Source organism: Ovis aries, chromosome 24, assembly GCF_016772045.2.
Source record: "Ovis aries strain OAR_USU_Benz2616 breed Rambouillet chromosome 24, ARS-UI_Ramb_v3.0, whole genome shotgun sequence".
In the NCBI taxonomy this organism is placed as follows: Eukaryota; Metazoa; Chordata; class Mammalia; order Artiodactyla; family Bovidae; genus Ovis; species Ovis aries.
Window position 1 is genome coordinate 28552647 of NC_056077.1, and position 12837 is coordinate 28565483.

Sequence of the window (12837 nt, forward strand, 5' to 3'; positions counted from 1 at the left end):
GCCCAGGGTTGTGTACCCAGCAGAGCAAATATTTGTCAGGAGTGGAGGAAATAGGCAGGGGCGGGGGTGGGGTGTGGGGGAGCCTGGCTGCAAGGGCCAGGCCAGGCCCAGAGGTCTGGATCCCTTCACATTCACTGGCAGCCCCTGGAAATATTCTGGAAATAATGCCTCTGAGGCATTTCCTGCACCGAGCACCAGGGGCCACCAGGGAATAGAGACAATAGCATGGTCTTTCTGCTTCCAGCAAACTGGTCCCTTTTCCGGTCCTGATTCTGGTGAAGGGCCTGTACCCTCGGGGCTGCCCTGAGGTGCCTGCCACCATCACCGCAGTGAGCTGCAGCTGCTCCCAGCGTAGCCCTCAGACTGCCTGCCCTGCTCTCCGCAGCTTCTTTTCCCTGCTGTGCTTCCTTCTCTGCGCATCCTGGCTCTGTGATCTCCAGAGCCCCAGCTCCAGGCCGTCGGCCAACTCCACTTTCCTTGAGTGACTGGCTGGCGCATCAGGCAGGAATCATCATTAGACTGGGAACAGAGTATTTTCACAGTCTCTAAAATACCAAGTCATCTCCACAGATTTCTTATAAGCACAAAAGGAAAAACTGTAACTGCTCAGTGGAGAAACCTGGCAGTTACCACCTTAACCAGATCATCGAAGTTAACCTGACCCAGACTTCCCTGGCGGACCAGTGGTTAAGACTTTGCACGTCTACTGCTGAGGGCCCATGTTTGATCCCTGCTTGGGGAATTAAGAGACCACATGCCTTGCAGCTGGGCTTCACAGGTGGTGCAGGGGTAAAGAATCCGTCTGCCAGTGCGGAAGATTCAGGAGATGCGGGTTCAATCCCTGACCTGAGAAGATCCCCTAGAGGAAATGGCAACCCACTCCAGTATTCTTGCCTGGAAAATCCCATGGACAGACAAGTCTGCAGTCCATGCAATTGCAAAGAGTTGAACACGACTGAGCGTGGACACACAGGGCACAGGCAACCCTTGCAGCCCCCCACAAAAAAATTAACGTGACTGATAAGGGGAGAAACTGACCTCATGTGGGATATTCTGAGAAAGGCACAACCTCATTCCCAGAGCCTTCCGGTTCCCCAAAGGCATAACCTGGGACAGCAGACAAAGTCAAGTCGAAGGCTCTTTTACAAATAGCTAGTATGCCTCAAGAATGAAAGAAAGAGAGAGAAACTGTTCTATGTTATGAGACTAAATGATACAATAACTAAATGCAATGCGTAGATGATGAAAAACGTCACCTGCCATGTCAGTAACAAAGAAGGCTGCAACCTTCAGCTGCCCCGGAGGGTGAGCCCCGAGGGAATTCAGGATGGGAAAGCCCTGGATATTGGCCCTAGACAGCTAAGGTGCAGATAAAGGATGGTTACAGTGAGCCCAGACTCTTGCATCTTCCCATATGTACATGAGCACTAGATTAACTGAGATGTCTGGTTTGCTGTAATTAACAGTAATCTTTTTTTTTTTTTAAGTTAGAAAGTGAGATTTATTAACTACACTGCATGGGGGCTGCTGGCAAGACCAAGAGGGAGTCTGCCAACAGTAATCTTTTGATTTTTGTTGGTAAACAAAATCAAATTTTGTTGGTTTTTGTTACTAAACTCCTAGATAACTTGGCTCTTCCCTCTTCAGAGCAGTCCCTCGGAGCTATCTGAGAGGCCGCCTTCTGGGCTTGAGTGTTCAGAAAGTCCTTGGAATAAAACATAATTCTCAACTTTTAGGTTATACATTTTTGTTCAGTAGACAATGAGAATGAAAAAAGAATAGCTTAGAGATCATAATTGGGACAACTGGGGAAATTTGAATAGGTACCATTCAGTTCAGTTCAGTTCAGTTCAGTCGCTCAGTCATGTCCGACTCTTTGCGACCCCATGAATCGCAGCACGCCAGGCCTCCCTGTCCATCACCAACTCCCAGAGTTCACTCAGACTCATGTCTTACATGGAGATAATTATGGAGTAGGAAATGGCAACCAACCCCAGTGTTCTTGCCTGGAGAATCCCATGGACAGAGGAGCCTGGCAGGCTACAGACCATGGACTTGGGAAGAGTCGGACACCACTGAAGCAACTGAGCATGGGGATAATAGTATCCTATCAGTGTTGAATTTCTTTCATTGGATCATTGTATAAGAAGAGAATGTTCTTGCTTTTAAGTGGTACCAGTGAAGTATATAGGGGTAAAGGGATGCAAGACACAATGTCTAATTTATTCTCAAATGGTTCAATAACTAAAAATAGTGATAATTATAGTTAGCTAGCTAGAGAGACAGATATTAAAGCAAATGTAACATATGTTAGCAAAATGATGACTCAACAGACACTTGGTAAGGATACATATACTGAAGTTGATTATACTGTTCTCACCAATTTGTTTCTAGTTTAAAGAATTTCAGGGAGGGGAGTATATATAATTATGACTGATTCACGTTGATGTACAGTGGAGACCACAACATTGTAAAGCGATTATCCTCTAATTAAAAAAGAGAAAAAAATTTTTTTTGTCTGTGAATCACAGAGATGTAGAACAAAGTCTACTGTTTATTCTTCAGGGAGATAATGTCCCATTATTCCATTTAATCCATCCCAACAAACATTCTAAGGCCTCTTAAGGGCCCAGAAATAGTGTTGGGTGTTTCAGGGAAAAGTTCATCTGCCAGCTAAGCAGCTTTCTATCTGACAGGGGAGAACCAGACAAATATATAAAGAACAAGAATATGAAGTGGAACAGGAGAAGGGCCTTAAGAAGGGTGTAAAGTGGGCAGAGGTCCCAAGAGTCACAGAGGTGAGACCCTCCCGAGTGGAGCTGGCGTTTCAGAGCGATGTGAGGATTGGCCCTGGTGGAGCTGCACTGACTTTCCACCGGCTGGGTGGAGGAGTGCGACGCGTGTGGGAGGCTATGCATGCGCACAGGACCCGGGCGGAGACAGGGGCACACTGAGTAGTAAGCAAGTCTTTTTTTTAATTAATTAATTTTCGGCCACGCTGGCTTTTAGTGGTGGCATGAGAGCTTCTCTCTAATTGAGGTGCGTGGGCTCAGTAGTTTTGTCCTGTGGGCTCAGTTGCCCCTCCACATGGAGCATCTTATTTCCCCTACCAGGGTGCGAATCCCTGCCCCATGCATTGGAAGGTGAATTCTTAACCACTGGACCACCAGGGAAGCCCCATGAGCAAGCCTTCTTCACCTCGAGCACCTTTGTGAAGTCAGGTAGGCAAGACAATGCTTGTCTTGTGCTCCTCTTGAGTTCAGTGTCTGCAGCCTGAGAATTAAACTGAAAACAGATTACAGGCATACCCTGTTTTTTATGCTATGCTTTATTGTACTTCACAGATACTGTGTTTTTTTTACAAACTGAAGGCCGGTGGCCACAGCAACCCACTACAGTAATCTTGCTTGGAGAATCCCATGGATAGAGAAGCCTGGTGGGCTACAGTCCATAGGATCACAAACAGCTGGACATGACTGAAGCGACTTAGATGGCACGGCATGGCTACCCTGCAAGGAGCAAGTCCACCGGTGCCATTTTTCCAATGGCATTTGCTCACTTTGTCTCTCTGTGCCACATTTTGCTCATTTTTAAAACATTTCAAACTTTTTCATTATTATGTGTCTTATGGCAATCTGTGATCTTTGATATCTTTGATATGACTATTGTAATCGTTCTGGGCACCAGAAACCACACCCATGTATCATGGTGTACTTAACAAATGCGTGTGTTCTGACTACTCCACCAACCCGCCATTCCCCCATCCCTCTCCCTCTCCTCAGGACACCCTACTCCCTGAGACACAGCAATATTGAAATTAGGCCACCTGATAACGCTGCCGTGGTCTCTTAGTGTTCAAGTGAAAGGAAGATGGGATGTCTCTTGCTTTACATCAAAATCTAGAAATGAAAAAAAAAAAAAGCGAGAAATGATTAAACTTAATGAGGAAGTTATTTTGAAAGCCAAGATAGGCTACAAGCTAAGCCTCCTGAGCCAAACAGTTAGCCAAGTTGTTAATGTAAAGGGAAAATTCTTGAAGTAAATTACAACGGCTACTCCAGGGACTTTCCTGGTGGTCTAGTGGCTAAGATGTTGCGCGGATACCGCTTGCTGTGACTGAGAGTTCGCACCCCGCAACTAAAAGGTCCTGCAGGTCACAACTAAGATCCAGCACAGCCAAATGAGTTAGTATTTTAAAAATTGCTACTCCAAGCATTGAAGCATATACATTACCACATGTAAAACAGATAGCCAGTGGGAATTTGCTGTATGATGCATGGAGCTCAAATCCGATGCTCTATGATACCCTAGGGTGGTGGGATGAGGTAGGAGTTGGGAAGGAGGTTCAAGAGGGAGGGGGCATATATATATATATATATATATATATATACCTATGCCTGATTCATGTTGATGTATGGCAGAAACCAACACAATATTGTAGTTATCCTTCAATTAAAAATAAATAAATTAAGAAAAAATTGCTACTCCAGTGAATACATAAATGATGAGAAAGCAAAACAGCCTTATTGCCAATATGGAAGAAGTTTCACTAGTTTGGTTAGAAAATCAAATCAACCACAACATTCCCTTAAACCAAAGTCTAACACAGAGCAAGACCCTAACTCTCTTCAGTTCTGTCAAGCCTGAGAGGTGAGGAAGCTGCAGAAGAAAAATTTGAAACTAGCAGAAGTTGAATCAGTTCACTTCAGTTCAGTTGCTCAGTCGTGTCCGACTCTTTGCGACCCCATGGACTGCAACACGCCAGGCTTCCCTGTCCATAACCACTCCCAGAGTTTACTCAAACTCATGTCCATTGAGTCGGTGATGCCATCCAGCCATCTCATCCTCTGTCGTCCCCTTCTCCTCCTGTCTTCAATCTTTCCCAGCATCAGGGTCTTTTCCAATGAGTCAGCTCTTCACATCCGGTGGCCAAAGTATTGGAGTTTGAGCTTCAACATCAGTCCTTCCAATGACTATTCAGGACTGATATCCTTTAAGATGGCCTGGTTGGATCTCCTTGCAGTTTAAGGGACTCTCAAGGGTCTTCTCCAACACCTCAATTCAAAAGGATCAATTCTTCGGCGCTCAGCTTTTTTCATGGTCCAACTCTCACATCCATACATGACTGACTACTGGAAAAACCATAGCTTTTGACTAGATGGACCTTTGTTGGCAAAGTAATGTCTCTGCTTTTTAATATGCTGTCTAGGTTGGTCATAACTTTTCTTCCAAGGAGCAAGCGTCTTTTAATTTCATGGCTGAAGTCACCATCTGCAGTGATTTTGGAGCCCAAAAAGATAAAGCCTGTCACTGTTTCCATTGTTTCCCCATATATTTATGCCATGAAGTGATGGAACCAGATGCCATGATTTTAGTTTTCTGAATGTTGAGCTTTAAGGCAACTTTTTCACTCTCCTCTTTCACTTTCATCAAGAGGCTCTTTTGATGAGCTTGTCTCATGCAGTCTTAAGAAGCAAGCCAGCTCCATAACATAAAAGTGCAAGGTAAAGAGTAAGTGCTGATGTAGAAGCAGCAGCAAGTTATCTAGAAGATCTACCAGAGATAATTGATGAAGCTGGTACGCTGAACAACAGATTTTTCAATGTAGACGAAACAGCCTTCTCAGGGAAGAAGATGCTATCTGAGACTTTCATAGCTAGAGAGAAGTCAATGCCTGGCTTCAAAGCTTCTCTTGTAAGGAGTTAACACAGCTGGTGCCTTGAAGTTGAGGCCAATGCTCATTTACCATTCTGAAAATCCTAGGGCCCTTGAGAATTATGCTAAATCTATTCTGCCTGTGCTCTGTAAATGGAACCATAAAACCTGGAATAACAGCACATTTGTTTACAAATATTGAATATCTGAAGCCTACTGTTGAGACCTACTGCTCAGAAAAAAGGATTCACTTCTAAATATTACTGCTTACTGACACTGCACCTGGTCACCCAAGAGTGCTGATGGAGATGGACAATGAGACTGATGTATTGTTTTCATGCCAAGGAGTAATTTCGATTTTCAAGTTTTATGATTTAAGAAATACAGCCGTAGCAGCCATAGATAGTGATTCCTCTGATGGATCTGGGCAAGAGAAATTGAAAACCTCTGGAAAGAATTCACATTCTAGATGTCATGAAGAATATTTGTGGTTCACGGGAAGAGGTTAAAATATCAACATTAACAGTTTAGAGGAAATTGATTCCAACCCTCATGGATAAGTTTGAAGGGTTCAAGACTTCAGTGGAGGAAGTAGCTGCAGATGTGGTGGAAAGAGCAAGAGAACTAGAATTAGAAGTGGAGCCTGAAGATGTGACTGAATTGCTGCAACATGAATATAAAACTTTAATGCATGAGGAGGTGCTTTTTCTGGATGAGCCAAAAATGTGGTTTCTTGAGATGGAAACCTGCTCTTGATGAAGGTGCTGTGAAGACTGTTGACCTGACAATAAATGATTTAGGATGTTATATAAATTTAGTTGAGAAAGCAGTGGGAAAGTTTGAGAGAATTGACTCCAGTTCTGAAAGAAGTTCCACTGTGGAAAGAGTGCTATCAAACAGGATTGTATGCTACAGAGAAATCGTTCATGAAAGAGCCAGCAGACTTCATCATTGTCTTATCCTTAAAAAAATGCGCATTTTGAGACACTTCACTTTCTGTCTATGGAATGTGTATCTCTCTAAATAAACCTGCTCTCATTTTACTATGACTAACTCTTGAATTCTGTCCTATGCAAAGCCAAAGACCCTCATGTGGGGCTGGTCCCAGGGACTTGCCCGAGACCTGGAATGTGACCATTCTCTGTCTCCCATTCTCCCGCAACAGTTGCACATCCCAAAGTGCAATTTTTGCTGCTCCTGGATTAATCCATTTTGCTGGTAAAAATAACTTGGTTGCTGCTGCTGCTGCTAAGTCACTTCAGTCATGTCCGACTCTGTGCAACCCCATAGACGGCAGCCCACCGGGCTCCTCTGTCCCTGGGATTCTCCAGGCAAGAATACTGGAGTGGGTTGCTGTTTCCTTCTCCAATGCATGCTGTTGCTTCAGTCGTGTCCGACTCTGTAACTTGGCTGTTTTATTGTTAACAAATGTAATCCAAAGGGCACTGCAGATTGACTGTTCCCTGCTATGTGCTCAGCACTTAGAAGAGTGACTGGTGCTGGACGTTGTTAAATTACATGTGCTGGAGTCCCCCAGATCCTGTAGGAGTAGCAGGTAAGAGACCTGAGAGGGTGGCAAGAAGCTGGTAGCCTCTGCAGCCTCTTTAACCAGGCAGGGAAAACCAAAGTCACAAGAAAGAATGTGCTGTGTGTTAAGTCATTTCAGTCATGTCCAACTCTTTGTGATTCTATGGACTGTAGCTCACCAGCTCCTCTGTCCATGGAATTCTCCAGGCTAGAATACTGGAGCAGGTTGCCATTTCCTCCTCCAGGGGATCTTCCCAACCCAGGGATTTAACCTGCCTCTCTTATGTCTCCTGCATTGGCAGGTGGGTTGTTCACCACTAGTACCACCTGGAAAGCCCCTCCTAACGCCCCTCTCTGTAGCTTTTTTCCACTGAGGGTCAGAGACTTGCTTAAGAAGGGAGGCAGATCCTGTACCTACTCCAGCCAATACTCAAAAGCATCCAGCCTCTCTCTCTCTCTCATTTTTTTCTCTTGTTGCAGAGCACGGGCTCTAGAGTGCAAGGGCTCAGTAATTGCAGTGTGTGAGTTTCTCTCTAGTTATCCTGAGGCATGAGGGATCTTAGTTCCCCAACCAGGAATTGAACCCGCATCCCCTGCATTGGAAGGTGGCTTCATAACCTCTGGACCACAAAGGAAGTACCCCCTAGTTTCTCTCTTTTGTGTAACCTAAACCCTTCATCTTGAGCCTGTAGCTCAGTTCTGAAACCTGGTAGGGGAGCAGGATTGACCTGGGAGCTTTTTTTTCTTTTAAAATGAAGTGTAATAAATGTACAGAGATGTGCACATGTGTGTATAGTTTGACGAATTTTTCACAAAGTGAACAAACCAAATAGTCCTCAAGTCAGAAAACAGAATATCGTCCACCAGCCTTTCTGATGTTCCCCAAGTGCCACCTCCCCGTCACTACCCCCGCCTCTTTCCCTTGGGAGTCAGGGGGATCCTTCCTCCAGAGCCTCTGCTTTATGAAACTGACCAGAGGCCCGGTGTCAAAGCTGCACAGGTGGTTTACGTGCATAGCGAGGTTTGGCAACTACTCCTGGAAGTCACATAATCTCTGTTGCAAGTAGAATCAGAAGCTGCTGTATTCCCAGTCTTGGGCTCAGCACCAGTAGCTGTCTGGCTAGGTTTCCCCATGAAGCAGTGGGCATTTCCTGTATCTGGGGCCTGCAGAACACGGGAGGGGCAACTCCTGGGCTCAGGAAGGCTGGTGGGTTAGTTCCAGCCTGGGCGTGTGGCCCTCCTTCTCTGGCAGGAGGTGCATGAAGAGGTATTTTTGGAAGGTGCAGGAGTTCTGTAGCCATTTGGAAAATGCCTGCTCATAGGCTGGGCTGGATTCTCATTTTAAATGATGATGTGGCTGAAGGGCCTGACCTGGCCAGTTTTCCTGGATCTACGGATGGGGAAGGCGAAGAGACATGCTCATTTTTTCCCCCTTTTTCTTTAAATTGTGTCACCATTTTCTTTTTGTCTCAAATCCCTCTAACCCACAAGCTTCAAGAGAATCGTGAAGTGTCTCCCGCAGTTCATTGGCTCCTAGACGCTGTTTGCAGGTAAGTGTTTCATCTTGTCTCAAATCAGCCAGGGCTCTGGGGTCACTTTAAGTTGACTGAGAGTTTAACCTTCAGTTCTCCACCAAGGATCTCTGGCTCTGGAGCCCTTCCGGGCAGGACCCTGAGTGCCCTCCTACTCTCTCCCCTGCGTCTCTCTCTGCTTTGCCCCGCTGCCTTCATCCTCACTGAGAGCTGCAGCTTTTTTTTTTTTAATTGTAATTGATTTACAGTGTTGAGCTAATCTCTACTGTATAGCAAAGTGATTCAGTTATATATACGTATGTACGTATTTTTCATATTTTTTCTATTATGGTTTATCTCAGGATATTGAATAGAGTTCCCTGTACTATACAGTCGGACCTTGTCGTTCACACAGTGTCTATACAATAGCTTACATCTGCTAACCCACCCTCCCACTCCACCCCTCGCCCAGCCCCCTCCCCCTTGACAATCACCAGTCTGTTCTCTGTGTCTGTGAGTCTTTCTGTTTTGTAGATAGGTTCATATTTTAGGTTCCGCATGTGAGTGATATCATATTTTATTTGTCTTTCTCTTTCTGTCTTAGTATGATCATCTCTAGGTCCATCCATGTTGTGGAAAAGGCATTATTTCATTCTTTTTTATGGTTGTGTAGTATTCCATAAATATATACTACATCTACTTTATCCTTTCATCTGTCGATGGACATTTGTTTTCTTGTCTTGGCTATTGTGAATAGTGCTGCTGTGAGCACTATTATAGAGGCGCATGTATCTTTTTGAACTGTAGTTTTGCCTGGATATATGCCCACGAGTGGGCTTACTGGACCATATGGCAACTCTAGTTTTAGTGTTCTGAGGATCATCCATACTGTTTTACATACTGGTTGTACCAACTTACCTTCCCACCAACAGGGTAGGAGGGTTCCCTTTTCTGTACACCCTCTCCATCATTTATTTGTAGACTCTTTTTTTAATTGGAGCATAATTGTTTTATGAGGTTGTGTTAGTGTCTGTTGTACAATGAAGTGAATCAGCTATATGTATACGTATATCCCCTCCCGTGTGGACTTCCCTCCCCAACCCCTATCCCACCCATCTAGGTCATCAAAGTGCAATAAGCTGAGTTCTCTGTACTGTATCACAAGTTCTCCATTTTGACTGGTATGAGGTGGTACCTTACTGGAGTTTTGATTTGCTTTTCTCTAATAATTAGCAATGTTGAGCATCTTCAATGTGCTTATTGGCCATCCATATGCCATCTTTTGGGATACCCTCATAGCTCAGTTGGTAAAGAATCCGCCTGCAATGCAGGAGACCCCAGTTCGATTCCTGAGTCAGGAAGATCGCTTGGAGAAGGGAAAGGCTACCCACTCCAGTATTCTTGCCTGGAGAATTCCATGGACTGTATAGTCCATGGGGTCACAAAGAGTCGAATACGACTGAGTGACCTTCACTTTCACTCTCATGTGCCATTTAGAGAAATGTCTATTTAGCAGCTGCAGGTGTTTTTCTAAAAAATAATTTTATTTATTTATTTATTGGCTGTGCTGGGTCTTGTTGCTGCTCAGGCTTTTTCTCTAGTTGCTGTGAGCGGGGGTACTTTCCAGTTGTGGTAGGCGGGCTTCTCATTGCAGTGGCTTCTCTTGTTGCAGAGCACAGGCTCCAGGGCATGTGGGCTTCAGTAGTTGCAGTTCCTGAGCTTTCCTGAGGCTCAATAGTTGTGGCACACAGGCTTGGTTGTTCTGCTTGTGTGGGATATTCCCGGATCAGGGATCAAACCCACGTCTCCTGCATTGACAGGCAGATTCTTTACCACTGAGCCGCCTGGGAAGCCCCAGTTGCAGTTTTTGCTAATCATCTATCCATTCACTCACTCATCCATTCATTTGACCAGTGCCAAGCCCTGTCCTAGAAACAGGATGGAGGATCAGGTAGACAAACGACTTTGTATCATCACCATTTTTGCCTTTACCCTTGAGAACTCTGTGTCCCCACTTCTCTACTTCCTCCCAAGGCCATTTCTGTGCTCTCTGAAGAACCTCTGCTCCTTCACTTGCATAGCAAAGGGAGCCTATCCTCCCCATTATCTGTGTCCAAACCCCTTGCTCAGTTCAGTTCAGTCGCTCAGTCATGTCTGACTCTTTGCGACCCCATGTACTGCAGCACACCACACCTTCCTGTCCATCACCAACTCCCAGAGCTTACTCAAACTCATTTCCATTGAGTTGGTGATGCCATCCAACATCCAACCATCTCATCCTCTGTCATCCCCTTCTCTTCCTGTCTTCAATCTTTCCCAGCATCAGGGTCTTTTCCAATGAGTCAGCTCTTCACATGAGGTGGCCAAAGTATTGGAGTTTCAGCTTCAACATCAGTCCTTCCAATGAACACTCAGGACTGATATCCTTTAGGATGGATTGGTGGATCTCCTTGCAGTCCAAGGAACTCTCAAGAGTCTTCTCCAACACCACAGTTCAAAAGCATCAATTCTTCGGCGCTCAGCTTTCTTCACAGTCCAACTCTCACATCCATACATGACTACTGGAAAACCATAGCCTTGACTAGATGGACCTTTGTTTGCAAAGTGATGTCTCTGCTTTTTAATATGCTGTCTAGTTTGGTCATAACTTTTCTTCCAAGAAGCATGCGTCTTTTAATTTCATGGCTGCAGTCACCATCTGCAGTGATTTTGGAGTGCAAAAAAATAAAGTCTGCCACTGTTTCTCCATCTATTTACCATGAAGTGATGGGACCGGATGCCATGATCTCAGTTTTCTGAATGTTGAGCTTTAAGTCAACTTTTTCACTCTCCTCTCTCACTTTCATCAAGAGGCTCTTTAGTTCTTCTTCACTTTCTGCCATAAGGGTGGTGTCATCTGCATATCTGAGGTTATTGATATTTCTCCCAACAATCTTGATTCCAGCTTGTGCTTCATCCAGCCCAGCGTTTCTCATGATGTACTCTGCATAATAAAGTTAAATAAGCAGGGTGACAATATACAGCCTTGATGTACTCCTTTTCCTATTTGGAACCAGTCTATTGTTCCATGTCCACTTCTAACTGTTGCTTCTTGACCTGCAGATAGGTTTCTTAAGAGGCAGGTCAGGTGGTCTGGTATTCCCATCTCTTTCAGAATTTTCCACAGTTTGTTGTGATCCACACAGTCAAAGGCTTTGGCCAGTACTGCATTTAGTCAGTAATGCAGAAGTAGATGTTTTTTTTCTGGAACTCTCTTTTTTTTTGATGATCCAATGGATGTTGGCGATTCGATCTCTGCTTCCTCTGCCTTTTCTAAATCCAGATGCCTTCTCTAAACCCCTTGCTGCTGACCCTCATTTCCAGCTCTCTTGGTCCGAGACAGAGAATAAAAAAGTAATACCTTTGGCATGAGTTTCTTCCCCAGCTTTCCCTTTCTGAGACCCTCTCTGTCCCCTATCCTCTCTCTATGCCAGATCCTGGAATGGAAGTGCCATTTGTGGGGAGCTGCTGTACTTTTGTCCTTCCAGAAACCAAAGCAGGGAGCTCCCCGGTTGCCCAATGGTTAGGACTCAGAACTCTTACTGCCCAGGCCCCAGGTTTGATCCCTAGTTGGGGAACTAAGATCCCATAAGCTGCATGGCTCAGTCCAAATAAAAGAAACCAAAGCAAAACCAAAGAGTGGTGGCAGAGGTGAGAGGAAGAGATGGAGAGGGTCTCAGAAAAGGAAAGTTGGGGAAGAAAATAAAAGCTCTGGAGGGCTGGGCTGCTTGCTGGGAGATGACTCTCTGAGGCAGAAGCAGGGTAAAGGTTGACCTAGAAGATGGCAGTGGCTTCCGGGTGCTCAGCAGGGTGTCAGTGAACACTCGTCCACTTCGTCTCTTTTCTTGGACCTGCCAGACTGTTTGGAAGAAGCAGTCTCTGAGTCCTTTGAACTACCTATTGGTCAGAGGGAGAAGCTGTCTAGGCTCTCAGGTGAGGTCTCTGAATCTGAGTTGATCACCTGGAAGAGGTATATAGCTGGGGAGGGAAAAGAGATCCAGGGCATTCAGAGTATATGTGCTGAACCCGAGAGTCACTAAATGACACAGGGCAATACATGTGCCGTGTGAACTGGGTGTTCATAAAGGCTTGATCAGTGAGTTTT